The 19,993-nt window shown below is 37.4% G+C and overlaps 1 protein-coding gene across 1 annotated transcript in view; it reads right to left on the reverse strand.

The window, feature by feature from the left end:
- The window catches only part of LOC137092751 (synaptopodin), a 53,189-nt gene that overhangs the window by 25,068 nt on the left and 8,128 nt on the right, over window positions 1-19,993 (reverse strand). The window contains exon 2 of the mRNA XM_067457176.1: window positions 17,714-17,813. The gene's annotated coding sequence lies outside the window, so the exon portion shown is untranslated. The remainder of the gene's footprint in view (window positions 1-17,713; window positions 17,814-19,993) is intronic.

Genomic DNA, 19,993 nt, shown 5'->3' on the forward strand with positions numbered 1-19,993 from the left:
GTGCGTTCTGGTAAATGTTGTTATTATTTGAAATCACCAAAAACAAACACGCCCCTACCCCCAAAAGGGTCTCGGCCCTATTTTAATAGCTCCTCCCCACACTTATGTAACCCAGGCAACCCAGGTACATTTTTTACACATACTGTTAAATGTTTTAAAACCTTAAGATATAACATAAGTGTGTTGTGTACATTGCTTAATCATAAGCTTGTTCAACAAAGCTTGTTCAATATTTAAACAAAGGTCTTTTCATTTTCTTAAAATACCTCATTTAAATAATCGAATATTCGATTTTTACATTACATTTTACATTTATGCATTTAGCAGACGCTTTTTTCCAAAGCGACTTACAACTCAGGAGAAACAAGAAGTGATCCGTCAAGAAGAGGCAACGAAACACAAAAAGTGCCCTAAATACCAAGATTTGTACACTACTCAGAGTAGCAAAACTCAGAACTCAGCACTACTCAGATTTTTATGAGCCCAAATATTTGAATACAATATTTTGGGAACATGCCCATCCCTAATTAGGAGTATAGTATCTTACTTGTCGGACACGTTTTTTGAGCTGACACTTGAAACAGACAGTGATGAGATTTAGATGCGCCATACGGTGTGGAAATTAACGGGTCTTTATCATCGCTAAAGTGAGCGACAATACGATCGCAAATGGACAAACAAGCTAACATGACACACGAGCATATTCAAGCAAAAGCCAGCATATATTAGCTCTCGGCTAATGTCCTCATGTGTGTGTGTTGAATAATAATGTGTACTGAGTCCTTCTTGCTGATTGTCTGCAAGTTTGTTATTGGACTTGGCCCGAGTCCGTTTTGTAAAACGGTTTTGAAATAACACAATATGATTTGAATGATTTAATCCGTCTTCTGAAGAGACACAATCTCTTTGTAAATGTTTAGCAAGCAATTCTGAGCTTCCATCTACCACATTTGATGTGCTTTATGTATGATTAATCAGGTGACATAGCAACTTTTTTTTTAATCAGGCACGCAACTTTACAGTTCCCGCTGGATTTCGTCCTCAGCATATAAGCCTAATTAAGCCTAAACCTCATTGTCTGGCCATAGGTCATATTTTTAAAACATTGTTGATTCGAGGAAGAGGCAACCAATCAAAATGCTACGTGAACTGAACCAGTCAGTATGTTCATAGCCCAAGTCCTACCCCCGAGAGTTCCTGAACTTTGAAAAAGTACTACCTCATTCTTTTGTAAAGGAAACTTGCGTAGGAACTTTTTGACGGACACACTTTTACCCAGAACTTTATTTAGACCCTGGTCCCTGTGGTTAAAACACACAGAGTACCAGCCCAAAGTCCCAAGTTCCTGGGGAAAGTTCCTGCTGTGGAATGTGTGTTGACAAACAGCATTAAGTACAGGCTTACACTCGTTTTTACACTGAATTTTGCATGAAATGAGAAAAAGAAGAAACGAAAAGAATACAAATATGGAAGACAAGGTGGTTGGGGAAAAGCTTTAACCTTTCTTGCGTTCTTTCACTCTCTCACTGTTTCATTGGTTGTTGATGACTAGTCAGCCATTTTTCTCTTAAAATCAACCTTACTCCTAGCCTGACAAGCCAGACCCACATCAAGATGTTTGGTCTGGAAACTCACCATTGACGGCTCAATCCGAGGGGCGGGATAAACGGTTGTCTATCAAACTCCCTCTGCACGCGATAGGATAGCGCTACACCAACCAGAGCAACGAAGCTGAAACAGAGCTTGTTGAAAGATTAAACATTCAACGGCAAAACTCAGAACATATCTTCCCTTTTTAAGAATGACTTCAGTGCCGTTCTTTGTTCTTTTCTCAGAGAAAAGCTTAACTCCAAGTCTTCCAGAATCACGGTCAAAGCTGATTCGAAAGACCGCCGTTCACCAGTTTCTGTGTTTACTAGAAGCACGCAAACGCAACTCGGACCGATGTTATCGGCCCTGCAAGAGTTAGGCGATTACAGCTCAGAAGGGTATTGAGAGTTGCTAGACGACACTCGCAGGCAGATTAGATTTGCTGCCACTAGGGTGCGTCTAGATTTCTAGGCTACTTTACTCTGTAAAAAGGTTCGAAAATATTCAGGTGGGACATGACAATCAAAACTGTTATAATGAGCACATACTATAGTTTATAGTATGTGCTCATTGTAATAGTTTGAATTGTCCTGTCATGCCTAGATATTTTCTTACCATTTACACATTTGATTTATGGAACAATAGACACAGAATTACAGGGCATTGAGGAATGGCTGCCAGCACTGTTATGCGTCTTAATGATGCTAATATGAGAAAGAATGAGAGGAAATGGGTGGGAGCTTTTCCTCAGAATGGCACGGACACCTCTGAATTCCTGGCGGAAAACTCACATTACCGTTACAATGATAACCAGTAAGTATCGCTGCATGCTGCACCCTATAGTGAAATACTTGGGAATGCATTTGTTTTTTTAAGTTGTTTTAATTACTGTACACATTTAGATGATGGTGTTTAGTCACAGGGTAAGCAAAATTTCTGGATGAACAGGGACAAAAAGAAAAATTATGAGTTGTTTTTTAACATGCCCTGGGAAAGAACTGAAGTACAGATGAAAACCAGAGTGGGACAGACACTTTCCTCTTGGATTGTTTTGATCCTCGTTTCCTAGATTGTAATCAAAATCATTCCAAGATGTAAATAAACAAAATACCTCAGAAACAAGCTGAAGTTGTGCTCAAAGACCTGAGGTGAATTCACTAAACAGTTGCATACCATATTTTATTTGAAATCCCTGAACTTCTTCACCAACTGCAATACAGGGTCAGCTTACTTTATCTGTGTTTATGCTGTTATCTAGTTTGCATAACTGTTTTATTGAATCAAACGCTACAACAAGCAGAAATAAACAATGTTATCGAGCATAACTCTTTCTTAGCGAAATCCCTCTGTGATATAATGGGAAAGTCGTTTAAAAAAATGCAGTTTTGGTTCTGATTTCTCTTAACATGTCCGGTTCTTTTGGCACTGGTAATTTGTTTATTTATTTTTTTAAATTATATACAAATTTATTGTCAAATGATTACATAATTTCATTAAAAACATGTTTGATTTAAAACAATTTTTGCAAAAGGTGTTTACATATTTAGGATGCAACATAAATGCAATCTATAATAAAACTTTATTAAACTTTTTTTTTTAAAAGTTCAATATTTAATTCAACAACTTACAAAACCTTTAACTATGTTGTCATATAAAGAACTAACTACACTGATTAAAGTCTCACCGTTTTTGGATATTTTTTATTATTCACTTAAATAAGCATTTGTTTGGTATATTAGATTCGTTTGTTTGGAAATTGAACTATACTTGTTGCATTGGATGATTTTGATTCACTAAAAAAAGCTTGAAATCAGTTTCTACTGTTTGGTACTCAGACTGAAATACCAATTATATCAGAATTTGGCTTTTCTGTCTCTTTCACTCTCGATCTTTGTCTCTCTGTCTCTCTCACCCTTTTCCTAACTTCGGATGTAATTTGGCATTCCAGGGACTCAGTGGCCCCCGATGTGATTGTGCTGCACTGTGTGTTTCGTTATATAAGCCAGTGCTGCTGTAATGAGCAGGGGCTCATGTCCTTTGTACGGAGGCCTCTCTCTTTTGCACTTGGTCACTGGAGACCGGCAGCAATTAGCGGAAGAGCAGATATACGCCGGGCTATGTCAACATTTACTAGAAATCCATTGGCTTTATCCATCGTACGTCAATAAACGAATCTATACCTCTGCACTAATGCTCCGTTCGGTCTCCCAGGTTTTTAATTAAGACGTTTTGATGGTTTTCAAATGTCCAGACAACTCTCAGGGCTTTTCAGACTGTCCAAATATGGTGCTTGAGTCTGATATCCTCTTAGGAAAAATATGAATCCCATGATTCATAGCGCTATTTGTACAGCTACCTCTCTTCCCTCCTTTTGCAACAGGCCTGGGAGCAATTACGCTCCATGACTCCAGCCATATGTGCTCGGGCTTCTCAAATTCTTACTCTCTGATTTAACAACCCCCCTTCGTATCTTTTCCATTCAATGACTTGAGGTATTTTTATTTGAACAATACTTGAATGCTTTTGTCTTTCTTTCAAATCTTTTCCGTCATCACCTTGTCTGGCTTTCAGCAATCATCTCATGTAATTTCTGTTGTGTAAATTCAAAGGGGAAATGATTATTGAATAATTACATAATGATCTAACCTTATGTGTGAATTGAGCTACCGATGAAAGCTTCCTCCTTGGCTCAGCGAGACCGCGTTACCGAGGTACTTTTTCGCCCTGCCTGGTTCTCTCCTATGGTAAAACCTGACCATAATGCTGATCCAAGAACAGTTTTGTGGTTTCTCTCATAAAAGTTAATCCTGGAACTGAGGGAAAGTCTTGAATAAGGAACGTTTTACACTCTGTACTATATACGTTATTTAACAGGGTTCTCCATTTACCCCTGCTGTGGAAAATGGGACTTTTCAAGCAAGGCAAAGTGCCTCAGGCTATCAGCACAAAACAAAGCCTTTCAGCAGGCAGAAAGCGCTCATTCAAGTTCACTGTGTCCATCGATGACCACCCTCCACCCCCCCAATGAGCTGTCCTGCAGCTGTTAGGCAGATGCCTTGATCGTGGTCCTTGGGATGACCCCGCTTTCTTGGGATTATCCTTGCAAGAGAGTGAATAAACAGACCTACATTGCCTCTTACACCCAGTCAAACAGGACGAGATGAAAGGAGAATGTCAAGTCGTTAATGTCATGCCTCGGATTTGTATATTAGTGAAGTCACCTTTATTTATATAGCGCTTTTTACAATATCGATTGTTTCAAAGCAGCTGAAGAAAACAGTGATGTTATCCAGCTAATTTCAACTGTCATATAGTGTCAGTGTGGGTAGATCAATAGTATAGTTTAAATTTAAGTGTCCCAAACTGAGCAAGCAAAAAGCCAAAGGTGACGGTGGCCAGGAACCAAAACTCCTTCAGGGCAAGAATGGAGAAAAAAACCTTGGGAGAAACCAGGCTAAGTTGGGATGCCAGTTTCCTCTAGCTGACAAACATAGTGTATGATTATGATCCTGGCAACATTAAAGGTCATATTTGATCAATGGATATTCATAAGATATTAGCGTCAGGCTGTATATTATTTCACACATAGCTTTTTCTTGACCTTATTCCAACACCCTATGTATGTGGATGTGCATACATACATTTTCCTGAATCCGTCTAATGTCTTGCCAAAACATAAATAGCTGTCTGTGCTGACAGCACGTCCAAAGTGGGTTCAGGCTTAAACTAGTTCCTATGACTACTGTTCCACCTGGGCTGTTTAATTGGTTTTACTGTCAGTTAAGGATTAGTTGACCCAATAAGGAAACAGTTGCATTATTTACTCACCCTCATATTGTTCCAAGCCCTTATGACTTACTTTCTTCCTTGTAACACAAAAAAAAGGATTTTGAGGAATCATACTGTAAATGCATGAAAAAGAATGACCAATAAATGTGTACTAGCTTCAAAAATGATGCCAAAAAACATACACAACTTTTTGTGAAGTTTTATTAACTAATTTCGGGAGGAGCACTAACAGATAATTAAACAACGGAGCCGTCAGCTAATCAAACCTAATTAACAAGGGGAGCACGTCAGATAATTAAACCTAATTAAACGCAGGTGGAGCATGGTAAGCTAATCAATCTGATCAACGATAGGAGGTGTACTTATACTACAGACTTACCTCCTCTCGTTGACCATTTTTTATTTTAGCATCCCTCCACCACCCCATCTCCTCACTTCAATTTAATAAACCCTCATTACATGCCATCACAATCCATAAAACATTACAGTCTAGTTATAGAGTATCTTTACCACGGGGGGGGGGATACTCTGGGTTCGGGCAAAAATCCGAGCCCGGAGCCCTCCCCTGGACAGCACCCCAAATACGCATAATCTTTACTCTATTTAATTTGATGTAAGTGGGAACTCGTGAAATGAAGTTAAAAGACTCTTGTGAGAGAAAAAGTAGTCATTATTCACAACAACAAAAAAACTTTTTTTTAAGAAAAGCAGCGATTCTTGTAAGAATAAGGTAAGTTAAGTTACATTTTTCCACTAAATCCTTTGATCCAATTCACATAACTGACCTGAAACAAATAAAGTCATAGGCGTGGAACCACATCAGGGTGCATAAATGAGTGAATTGAACATTTTGACACCATGAGTGAACATTTTACATCATCAGGATTAGTTGACCCACAAATGTAAACATTATTACACCCTCACATCATTCCAAACCGGTCTGATTTTGAAATATACTGCAATGGCAAAAAAAAACTTTCAACCTTCAAAAATGATGTGAAAGCACCATAAAATATATAAATGGTACATACACACACAGTCTTTCTTGAAAATCCTGTCAAGATTTTGACAGGTTAATGCATTCTCCTAGTGATTTAAATGAATCATTCTGTTGAGTCGGATCTGTCAAATGAATCATTCAATATAGTTCACAGAATTGAACTGAAATAAATAACGGGTGATAAATTAAGAAATCAACTTTCCCTTGAGCTTTTGATATATAAAAGGTCATGGTAATATAAGAAAATCCTCAAAGTTTCAGAGCTGAAGTCTTCCTTGTTAATCAAAAAAAAAAAACTTTTATAGACACCAGGCTCAGCAAACGGTCCTGTGCTTCATACGTCATTCTTTAACGAAACACCGCCTCTACAGCGCCTTCTAATCCAGTAACCTCTAGTGATGGGAAGATCGGTTCTTTTCCACGAACCGGTTCTTTCGAACATTTCGTTTCAATGAACCAGTTAAAAGATCACTCTACAGATCACCAATTATTTTATGTCCTTACATAATGACGTCATGTCTATCATCCTGGCGGATGAAAATATATTTAAACACATTCATATAAAGTATTTAAATAATTAATTAATAAATAATTATTATTGTCATCATCATCATCATCTTGGATACGTTTTTCATTTATGTTTTGCAAAAGCACTCAATACAGCCACTGTCATGCAAACACTGATGTTTTACACAGATTAAATAAGCTTACATTGACATAACATAAACTTACACAAATCCTCGGTTCACCCGTGCTCATATATTATCAGCATCAGTTTTCCGAGAGAAACAGTTCGGTTTAAGACGACGCTACCACGCATGCTCAGTATCTCAGCTCATCGGTTCTCAGAATCGAACATGTCCGAAAGATCGAACGTGTCCGACAGAAACGGTTCTCGATTCTGTACTGGTGATCTGAGAACCGCTGCAACCTGTTCCTGACTCGAGAACCGCTGTAGCAGTAGGCAATATGTGTGCTGAGCGAACTGCTGCAAGCTGAATATGTAGTCTATATCAAACCTATTATTTTGATTACATTTTAAAATGTGTTGGTTTTATTTGACCTCAGCCAACAGTATACCTGACACCTTTCATTTTAAGTTAACTACAGTATAACCTTAACAACATCAGCATGGCATCCAGAAGGGTCTCTAGGGCTTTCCAGGTGTAAAGTTCACTAAGGCACTCACACTCCATGACCTCTCGTTTCGAATAAACACTCATCCCAAAACAAATATAGAAAACTAGAAACAGACTAAACATGGTTTTTGAGGAGGGTTTATGTTAGTTTATTCCCTCTCACGCTCTTGTGCTCTGCCTCTGCATTTTTCTCTTTTAAAATCCTCTCTAGAAAGCTGGATTTTGATGCTTATTCCATGCAGAACAACCTGTGGTTTTACTGGCCCTCTCGGCTACTTGACAGGGTTAAAAGTCAACTATCGGTGTGTGTCCTGCTAGTCCAGCCCTGAAAGAAAGGCTTATCGTTTTAATGGAAAGTCTGTTGTGTGTTGTTAACAGCATCACGTACAGTCATCCAGGTGTTTAATGGGGTGGAGGTTGACCGTGCACTATCAGAACATAACTGTGTCTTTGAGATATGATGCATGGACCAACTGGAGCTGGGAAAAGAATTTCCTTTGTTTTTTTTAAAGGAAACAGGAGGGGAGGGAAAGGGAGATCTGGCCAATTTGACGTAAGATTTTTAGTTAGACAGCCTTTTCTAAAATCAACGTGATTCATTGGGGTGTGTGACCTCACTGAAACTACATTTCTTTTATATGCGTCAGTTCTGAGTTGGGTTATTGTTGTGTGATCGTATGAAGTCATGGGGATTGATTTCAAAGCCTTGTTATTCTTTGTTTTACAGTGCAATTCCCATAGTTCAGCCTTGCATTGTGGTGCACAAACTATTCCTTCTTTTATTCTTTTATAAAATGTTATATAACTTGTGCAACATTTTCCTCTGCCAATGCACTAAAACGTTTTCCAGCATTTTCTACAGTAAATACACTAAGAATCACTGAGAGACAAACTATAAAATAACAAACCGCAGTAGACACGTTAAATTTGTTCACATAAAAACAAAAACATATAGCGTTTGAAGAGTGGGCATTCATTTAGCATATTTAGTATAAGAAGACGGTAATGTTTTCTGCAGAGGACATGATTTCCAGCTCATTTTACTGTTCTGCAGTACATAAAGCCAAAACCTCTACTCAGCTTGGTGAAGCAAAATTTCAAGGTTAGGTTTTATTGTTCTGGATGAATAATTCAATCAAGAAGGGACACAAAACTGTCAACATGTCTTTGGGGAGACTTCTGCCTCCATCTTATTAAAGTCCAGCTACGCAGGAAGAAATACCTTTACTGGGAAAAATATTTCCTCTCATGACTCAGGCCTTGCACTCAGGTGCGTTTTCACGAGTTAGGTGTGTGTGCATGTTAACTAGGCCTTCATCTATCCACATTTTGTGAACACAAAAGAAAGACCGCAGACATGCCCTCACCCGGGATGGCTGGACCAGACTTGCCCTTTGAGGTTGATATGTCATCACTTACCATAAGGCTGTGCAAAAACCTTGCCCCACCCCCATCGTTTCTCTAATGCTGAATTCCAGACAACTTGGAATTCTCCCACCTCCTTATTTAAAACAACCACTGCAATGGTGCTCAACGTCGGACATCCGGCATCATTTGATATAATTTCCAAAATGGCAGCCCAATTTAAAAGAACATGTCCAGAGAAAAAGATTGAATGAATTTTTATACACTTGGAGTCAGTAATATTTTATTATTATTAGGATGCATTTTAATTGATCAAACATGACTGTAAAAACATTTGTTACAATTTTTTTATTATTATTATTAAAATTAATGCTCTATTTTTTAAAGTTCCTGATCAAAGAAAAATTATAAAGCAGCACAATTTAATATTTTCAACACTACTACTAATAATAAGAACATTTTCTTGAGCATCAGATCAATATAGATGATTTCTGAAGGATTAAGTGGCACTGAAGATTGGCGTAATGATGCTTAAAAAATTAGGCTTTGCATCACAGGAAAAAAATACATTTTAAAATATATTATTATTGTTATTTTAAATTATAATAATATTAAATATTTAATGATCATATGCATTTTAATGATCAAGTAAACAGACTGAGTGAGTATAAGGGACTTCTTTCAAGAACATTAAAAATTTAATTAATTGATTTTAAATACAAAGAAGTAATTAATTTAAAAAAAAAGACCCTATTGGAATTGCTCACTCTATTGTTGTTCTCCGAGATGAATCACAATTTTTTAGGGTCTAAACAGTCTTTAAAACTTTGCACACGCGTCAGAATTGGTGAAAATTTACATCTGTTATGGGTTTCAGAATTTCAAAATGGCTGGATAGTGCCACCTACAAAATTTTAATTAAGTGTCATCCGCCCTATGTTTCACGTACAAGTATGAAATTTGGTAGACACATGTAACACCTCAATATCTACAAAAAGTCCCCGCGAGCAAAATCTGAAAACCAACAGGAAGTGAGATATTTAGAATTTTCTCTGCAAAATGTCATACTTTCATGAACTTTAAAGTTCCTAATTTAACAAACTCATAGAGTTTTAATCGGACCATCTTCAAATTTGGTAAGTGTAATTGTAAGGCCTTTGCGATACTTAATTGCAAAGATCTTTTAATTTTTGCTGGCCTGAAGACTACGGCCCTGTCTCATATGGCAACCTAAACCCTCACGGTCTTCATCTCCTTCCTTGCGCATAGCACCTCAGGAGCACGCTTCTTTAAGCTTAAATGACGAATGGGATACTCTACGGTCTTGTGGACTTAACAGACATGCACATGCAGAGGCCACTGTAAGCCCACAAGACCAAAAGTCCACATGAAGTGTGCCATTTGGGAAACGACCTATATGTCAATATTCAGTTACAGTCATAGCGCAACCTGCTGGCAAAAGGAAATGGTATGCTTTACACTGTAATGCACTCCCAGAAACACATAAACTCTGCCAAACATGCTAGAAACACATTTAATCATGCAACACTTGGCTAATGTGTGTGATTAATGCCACGAAACAGAAAGTTGTTGTAACTCAGGGACACAATGTCCAATCTGCTTTAAACTTCACATGTTTGATAATAGTCAAGAATGAAGCCATCGACATGACAAGGGCCCTGTCCCAAATGGCACCCTAAACCCTCAGGGTCTTCCTCTGAGTCCTCACTTTCACAAAGTAATTCCGCTTTAAATGCCGGGAAGAAATTTGCTGCGTAACCTGCACCAGTGTGGACTAGGCAGAAGTGTGCATCGAGGGCGCATATCGACCTCAAAGGTGGCACTCTCGAGGACCCTTCTGAGGCCTAAAATGACAAATGGGACACTCTGCGGTCTCGTGGACTTAAAGGGTTAGTTTACCCAAAAATGAAATTTCTTTCATTAATGACTCACGCCAATGTCGTTCCACATCCGTAAGACCTCTGTTCATCCTCGAAACACACACTAAGATATTTCAGATTCAGTCAGAGGCCTTTCTGTCCTTTAAATGTAAGTGTATGCCCACTTGCTGTCCACGTCCAGAAGGTAATGAAAACATCATCAAAGTAGTCCATATGTGACATCAGTTGGTTAGTTAGACTCTTTTGAAGCGTTGACAATACATTTTGGTCCAAAAATAACAAAAAAATAGGAATTTATTCAGCATGAATAGGTGAATGGAGGTCAGAGATCGGAGGTCTTACGGGTGTGGAACGACATTGGGGTGAGTCATTAATGAAAGAAATTTCATTTTTGGGTGAACTAACCCTTTAAAGGACACGCGCACGCAGCGGCCATTGTAAATCCACAAGACCGAAAATGCACATGAAGTGTGCCATTTGGGAAAGGGCCTAAATTTAGTTTTAGTCAAAGAGCCACCTACTGGAAGTAGGAAGTGTAGCACATCAAAATGACTTCTATTTTTTTGTCCTATTACCCACATAAAAGCATGTCACCCACTATTCCCTGTTTTCCTGAGACCACCGGGTTGGGGAGGCCCTGGGTGTGAGGACCCTTTCATTGCTGGTCGCAGCTTTAATTATAAAATGTAATGGGTTGAGTAATGCTACTTTTTGTTCTTTTTGTTGGCTATTTTTAGAATACATGTTATGAACATGAAGTTATCGATATGAAATTCTCAGAGAGTCAAGACGTTGTCTTGTTTTCTTTACATTTGACTATTATGATTCACTGGAACATTATTCAATTCAGGAATGTCAGGTGTTTTAAAGGTCCTGTTCTTCGCGATCCCATCTTTCAAATTTTAGTTAGTGTTTATTAGAGCATAAATAATACCTGTAAAATTATAAAGCTCAAAGTTCAATGACAAGCGAGATTTTATTTAACAGAAGTTCTCTTTCAAAGCCTACAGCGAACGACCGGTTTGGACTACACCCCTGCACTTCCTGCAGGAATGACGTCACTAGAACCGTTTGTTGACTAACCCTCCGCCCACAAAAATACGCAAAAAAGGGGGCGTGGTCTTGTTGCTCTCCCACGTGGAGAAGAACGCACATTGAGTGCGTGCATCTCCCGGTTATGGTAAGAGGCGGGACCTTTCCGGGCAACGTGCGCTAAGCTGCTGTCCAATCACAGCACGGAAGCGCTGGCCCAATCAGAACTCGTTACGTATTTCAGAAGGAGGGACTTCATAGAACAAGGAAATCATCAGGCCGTTTTTAGGACAGAGGAAACAGCGCTGTACAGATAAGTCAATAGGGCTTGGGCGCCGCGTTGCATTCTGGGACGTTGTGGCCATGTTGATGGCCTCGCGAAAGTAAACATACAGCAAGTCGAATGAGGAGAAGCAGAGTTGGGACTTGGGAGAAAGAAAAAACATGTTAAAATTTTATCTTAATTTATCTTTATCTTTATTTATCTTAAATATCTGCTGTATTCCTGTAAAATATTATGCTGAGCTACATTAATCACGCAGTAATCCAGGAGTGGCTTGAGTGATGGTGGGTTATCAACAGGCTCTGAAAGGGATTTGGCTTTGGCTCAGATGCACAGGACAGTCCGATCTCTGTGAGGAATGTGGAATGACTACCAATAACTACATTAATCCAAAGATATTCTTAGACAAAATTCTTGAGACCAAACTTCAGAGAAAATACAAACAAAACAACAAAAATTCACAAAAAAACAAACACATACTGCCTTTTATAAATGTATCATCCAAAAATTGACATTTCCAGATGACTGGAATGTTTTCTGGCACTAATGAAATAAAAATATTTCAGAGAGAATGTAATTCAGTGAAACCTAATCTTAAAGTACCTTCTATTTGCCCTCATATCTAAATAAGGAACAAAGCCCAATACTTTCTTTCTATTTATCACTGTAATATTATCACTCTTCTTCAGGAAGACTTAAAACACTTTCAGCAAACAAGAGGACTACATTTCCATACAGCAGAATATCCCCGCATGTCTAAGCATCTTGTAAATGGTAGACAAATTACTCCCACTCCCAAACAGGGTTGTTTTTATTTTATTTCTTTATGTGGTTTGAGTTTAAGCAGGTTGTCATGGTGAGTGTTTTGACTGCCAGTAAAAGGAAAGTCTGGAGATTTGAAAGAGATAAAAATAGACCACAATACTCTTATGGGGAAAGAAATATTCCTTGCTATCCCTCTTCAGCATAACATCATCTCTTCCACCTGATCAGATAATCAAGCTTTTATCTTTATATTTAACACATGGTTTTTGCATATTATTAATAACAACTGAATGGTATTCACAGTCATGCTCCTAAAAATAAGGTTCTAACTAGAGACAAATAAAAAAATGTACAGCCTGATATCTTAGGGAAAACCTTTATAAGAACTTTTTATTATGAAAAATTATCCAATTTACATACATAAATAAAATTACATTTATAACAATTTTCTTTTTAAATAATTATATTATTTGATATATATATATGTAGAACATTTTTGTTAGAGTGTATTAACCCACTGACTTCAATGTCACACACTGTATCTACTAGCCTGACATGGTCATACTCAATTCTAGTCAGAATATGAGTCTGAAACTGCTACATTGGGCTGTGATTATGAGGCGTGTTTCAACCGAACCAGGAAAGACATCAAATGGATAGACCTACAACCAATCAGAGCAACGAAGTGACGCATTGTCAAATGTCAAGAGAGTTCGACTGCACTTGCCAAGTCCGCGTTTTTTCCGCGGGTTCTTTTCTATGTCCGCGGGTTGATGCGACTATTATGTGACCCATGAGTGCGAATTTTAGCAGGCAACCTTGCCAAAATAAAACACCTTTTACCCCCCAAACGGCATTTTTCCCCCCGGAGAACCCCCCTAGTAGTTGCCGCGTTTTGTTGTAAAAACATGGCAACCCTGTCTGCACGCGCGCTGAAATCAGGCTGGAATACACGATCTTTGCCAGTGTTGTAAAATAATTTAATGATACACAGAGTACTTACCCAACATGAGCATCATTTCTGAGAGAAATTGTGAAGGGGAATGCAGATACAAACAAGCTCTCCGTTTAGGATTCAAACAAATATAACCCAAGCCCCTTTGATGACGTGCATGATTACGTTACTGTTGATCATCTGTCCGTCATCTGCTAAAGCCCGCCCTTGATGATTTCATTGGTCCGAACAGTTTCTGTTCGGGGATAATTACTCCTCTATGGAGCAAGGCCAGACCGAATTGCCCGACCTAAAAAATTTGCGGGCGGGGCTAAATTCGGCTGGCATCCAGGCTAGTATCTACAGTATTGTCAAAAAAGTCAATTAGCTAAAAAAAAATTGAGCAACGCTCAAACACTTTTTCTTTCCACTTTTAACTTCCATTACAATGAAAACAATTAATGTCCGGTCTGTGAACACAATAATACACTTTGTTTATATATATATATAAAAAAAACTGGTCACAATGCCATTTTTTTAACAGTTCAAACATGAAAAGGAAATTTAAAAATGTTAAATCATCAACAGAGTACATTCAGCAGACATAGCTGTAAAAAGCAAGGATTTGGGGAGAAAAACAAGAGATTCCTTGTGCATTCCAGTAAATTATTAATGGGATATATTGTAAACTAAATTAAGAGAACAGACCACAAATGCAGAGTAGCCTAAATATTGTCTTTTTTACTGTTACGGCAGAATACAAAGGGAAAGAAAAAAAATAGTAAGGAGAAAAAAAAGCAGCGACTGAAAGAGCTCTTTAAATATTGAAAGCAGCCAAGTCATAATAAAACGCCAAGCATTAGCTAGGCCTACATTATTCTCATAACGTCTGAAAATAAAACATGAATGAAAATATACAGTTCATTCAGTTAAACTGATGGATAATGATTATTTGTACTGCAAGCTTATTTTTTTGAAACTATTCATTATTCAATCTTTTTTAATGGAAGTTCCCGAAACCAGAAGTGTCACCCATAATTCAAAACGCAGTAGGCTCGCCAGGAAAAAATGTAAATACTCATGATGGGGAGGAGAGAGAGTAAAAAGAGACATGGCTGAGATATTATCAAATGCCTGCTACAAATTTAGGCAATCCTATAATTACAAATCTCACTGTATGACATGCATCAAATAAACTTGGGTCCGAAGACATGTAGGCTATGTGGATGATGATGAATCGTAACTACGACACAAGTTAGAAGGCTATAGAATAATAAAACGTTGTCAGCATTCGCTAGTGGTAAACATACAGAGCTAGATGAATCACACTTTGGCAATTGTGGTTTTTATGTTTGCTAAAAAAAATAGAAGTACGAGAAAGAGGAGAATATGGATGCGGTAATGGCTAGGGAAAAGAGGCCAACTTGGCATTCCAATTTTGCAAATAAAGTAAATTCCAATTACTGCTGATTGCTTTTAGAGGAAAAAGCTGCCCATAACTGCTGGTCTAGGATCTGTTTTCTTCATAATAATATTATTACCGAAAAAGAGTTGCAAGATCCTATTTATCTGTAATTGCGCTCATCAAATGGTTCAGTTTCCCATGTGTCATTGCTTCAGTGAGTAATGTAGCCAATCACAGACATGTTTGTTGATTTATTGAGCAATGGCTCATCACAGGTGCTTAAGTTAGAATCAACTCACTGCTCAAGTTTTTGTCCATCAGTGCTGAGATCTGCCTCTGTAAAAAAAACCTCTAACAAAGTGTAGACATTATGTAAATAAGAGATGAATTGTGTATCAGCTTCACTGATTAATATAACGGAACTTTGTGAGATTGCGTTCATTGAATGAGTGACAGCTTTTAGTGATTATAAAGGGAACACTCTTTGTCTAAGCGATATATTAAAAAAAAATTATAGGCCTATAATATATTCAGAATTTGAATACAACTTTTGTTTTCCATTCTTGACAAGTGGCCACATACACACTTCAATACATAGGCCCATCCGCAAATACCTGCGGATTCACTCTTGAAATTGTGATGACTGACAGTGATAAATATTTATTTGTATCAAATCAGACTCATAAATGTCAGGTAAACATGATTCCTGGCTGCATGTCAATATCTATGGATCACTGGATCTTGTAAGTTGTAAGGAAAACTATATAGAGTCCAACCTTAAGTTTAAACTGATCTGTTTTACTCACGTTTCCCCTATTAAATCCAGTCACACAGCAGCTCTTCTGCCACTTAGTCCTGACTGAGGGGGTGTGTTCCGGTGGGAAAGTGATTTCAATGCATACCCTCAATTAGTTAGTCAGTAGATGTAGGTCCCAGGCTATCTTTGGTCACAAGGATCTTTGTACCTCTCTCTCTCTCTCTCTCTCTCTCTCTCTCTCTCTCTCTCTCTCTCTCTCTCTGTGCATGACATAGGACAATTGTACAATGTGAACATATGGATTACGATCAGGCAAGAGCCAGGACCTGCATAAATATTGGAAAGAGAGACGTTAGAGAGCAGAAAGGCTTGAAAACGGACATCGTGGTTGCATTGTTTCTGCTCCATACGCGAGTAACATTGGTTTTTGCTATGTTTCACAGAACCAATACTGTTGCTGTTGTTTAATCAATACTGAATCATCCATACTTATGAAAGCTGTTTAAAACACCAGGGGCCTGTACCATGAAGCTGGTTTAGCTGGCTAGCCTGATTTGTTTAAGCTTAGTTTGTGCCAATCCTGGGTTTTAGGTACCATTAAAGTGGTTTGGCTTTTAGCTGTGTTCATCGCCATGGTAACTTAAGTTCCACAGCTAACCTAACCTTAATGTTCTGGATAAGAGATCTCAAACTGAAATTGGGCCAATCAGCTGTGAGTAAAGTGACACATCTCTGATGCAGGACTCTGATACAAAGTCACTCCCCCTGTTTCTGCTTCAAATTAAAGGTCACTACATAGCAAATGTTTTTTAAAGACTAAAGCGTCTGGCTTTTTAACAATGCTTATTTATAAAAAATAATCATTTTGAATGATTTAGATATAATTTATGTAATTATTATACCCTTAATCAATTACATATTTATCATTTTAGTTAATCAATTATCAATAGGCACTTTGTTAAAAATAATATAAATAGCTTACATAAAGTCATATAAATAAGCTTTAAAATCAATAAATAAAACTATTTAAAAAAAAGAAGCTTACTGAGCTCACATGTTCAATTTTCTCTATATCAAGTAAACTAACTTCATAACTTTTACTTGCATTGACGTATACTATTTTTTCTTTAAGTTGTCCTCTTTCATAGCTTTTCTTCTTGCTGTGCATTTTTTTTTATTCTTAATATTTTTCAATCATGTAATATTCTGCATAAGAGAGAAATTAATCTCACTGTTTGTCTCACTAGAAGTGAATCTCAGTTCCACAGCATGTGATTGGCTGTTCACTATTGATGTCACAGCTAAACTCCTGAACTCAGGATCAAAGCCTGAGTTGACAGAGCAAGCTGATGATCAGCATCATGGGACCAACAAAGCCTTAATACAATGGTTTGGTTTTGTCAACTCAAAACTAATCGTGTAACCCTGAGTTTGTTAAACTGCCATCATGGTACAGGCCCCAGCTGTGGTTGCCTGTGTTGCACTGTGTGTTTGTTATTTTGGGGGTTGAAACAAAGAAGGAAGGGGGTGTTTCTTTTGGGTAGGGGTGTGTTTGTTTGAGTGTCAATTGCAGTGTTCCTCAAATCACTTACTGCACCTCAGCAAGTACATTTTTCATACATTCAAATAAACTGGGGGCATTGGTTTTGATAAACATTAAGTCTATGACATGCAGTGATATTCATGTAGTGGTTGGTCATGCAAATTATAGGTTGGAATGTGTCTGAGGGATGGATACTGTAAGTCTACTTACTATTATGCCTCCCCTTTAATGAACAATTCCGTGCTGCAGTCAAAGCGATGCCCACCATGGAAGTCCAACATACGATAGAACCCACTTTTTCCCAGCATGCCTAAAATAACAACCAGAGAAATTAATGAGACTTGCGGTAGTAAAATCAGCATGAGAAGTCTTGGTCATAGCCAAGCTATTTGGGTCTTATGTGATGTTCTGCAGAAGTTTGTATCATTTCCAGGTCTCCTTGTAAGTTTTTTCTCTCTTCTATGGTGTAGAGAACAGACGGAGATCACACACTGAATAAAAGTAGCCTGATTGAAGATCTTCTGTAGCTATTGTTTGAACCATCTTGCTTCAGCTTTGTTACATTTCCTGTCATCTTCTTTTGATTAGAACCACAGCTGATTCTTATTACCCATTGGAAATCTTTATTTTTTTCCATTGGCCAACTGTCATATTTTATCCCTTTTCAGACAAAGAAATGTCTGTTTCATTGTAAAGACCAAAGAAAAAAAATGTTAACACTTGCCATGTTGATGACATTTATGTTTTAGACAAGAGCTCTTTAAGCAGATATCAAACTTGAATTTAATGTGAACAGTCAGGCAAAGCTACAAGGCACATTCTAATCTGGGTGCACAATGTATAATTTACAATTGTCCTTTTACGACTGTTGCTTGTCAGACTGTATGAACATGATCCTGCTGTAAGCCATGTCACACTGTTTGATCATCTTGAAAATAAAAATGGAGGGAAAAAATGAAGACATGGGGCAAGTGGTGGTTTGTTGTTGTCTCACTAACTTCATCATTAGGTTCTGCGCTCCAGTTAGTTTTTGATTTGATATTTGCTGTAGGAGAAGTCACACTACAGTGTCAAATTTTCTGACACTGTCAGAATTTAGTTTAAAAAAATGATTGCAACGGTCATTAATCATACATTACATATCAAACTAGCGATTAAAGACTTCAGATTTTAGTCTAGGAATCTTTTAGGTTTTTCAAAATTGGTTTCAGATGGCCAAATCGTCGCCAAAATTGTATAGTGTGAACCTGTAGCGGAATGTCTGATACATACGGCACACTATAAACTTTCATGATCTAGCAAGTTCTAATCAGATTTACACACTTTATTGAGGGCACACAGATTCTCTCCACTTTTTCTTGCCATTTATTTACAGCAGTATTTTACACATTTTAGTCAGTAATTGACCAGTGAAAAGGGCTCATTAAACTTCAGTATTTTACCTCATCAAAATAAATATTAATATCTCATTATTTTTTTTCTTTTTATTCTTATTTATTCTCATTTTATTCTTATTTACATAGTTTTCAGTTTCACCGCATTATTAGACCATTCAAATAATATATTTTTTTCTTTTAAAGCTAAAAAAGAGTAAAATTATATAATATATTTTTACATTTATTAAACTTTGTTAGTTCACAGTGATAACAGATTTAGTAACAGATTTAGCTAACGTATTAGTAAATTCTGAGATTAACATTAAAGGACAACTCCGGTGAAAAATGAACCTATAGGGGTAATTAACACGCGGTTACAGAGTAGATCGTTCTCTGGGATGCGTTTTCATGAAAATGAATGTAAAGAGTTTTATCTCTAAAAACAGATTAGCTTATAACGCTAGTATATTGGGTACAGAATAAGTATAATTAAATCACTAGTTAATACCACTAACAAGGCTCAAAATAGCCTCACACTAACACGGTAGAATAATGAGGGTCCCTACATGCAAACCGAAGCAATGAGAACTTTGTAAGTGTACAAACAGTTTAATACTTTATAAAGACAGTAATAGTACACGTATACAGACAGGAGCCATCTTGGAAAACAGTCTCGACGAGTCGAGCCACGAACGCTGTGCTAAGTGATGAACTGTGACTTGAAATCTATTATGGTCCATTGTTTCCGGAAGAAAGGACAGAAAGCAACAGAGAAAATATATATATTTTTTTTTAATTAAAAACTGAATGCAACCAGTTCACTTAGCACAGCGTTCGTGGCTTGACTGGTCAAATGTTTTCCACTTAATCTGACTTATTCTTTGCCCCATTTACTAGCGTTATAAGCTAATCTGTTTTTAGAGATAAAAATCTTTACATTCGATTTGCATCCGACTCGGTAACCATGTGTTAATTACCCCTAGGTTCATTTTTCACCAGAGATGTTAGATTAGATTAACAACTTTAAAATTAATAACTAGTTATAATTTGTAGTTAACTAATGTTAACAAATTAAACCCTATTGTAAAGTGTTACCGATAAAATAAAACAAAAG

The sequence above is a fragment of the Pseudorasbora parva genome, chromosome 11 (assembly GCF_024679245.1).
Source record: "Pseudorasbora parva isolate DD20220531a chromosome 11, ASM2467924v1, whole genome shotgun sequence".
Lineage (NCBI taxonomy): Eukaryota > Metazoa > Chordata > Actinopteri > Cypriniformes > Gobionidae > Pseudorasbora > Pseudorasbora parva.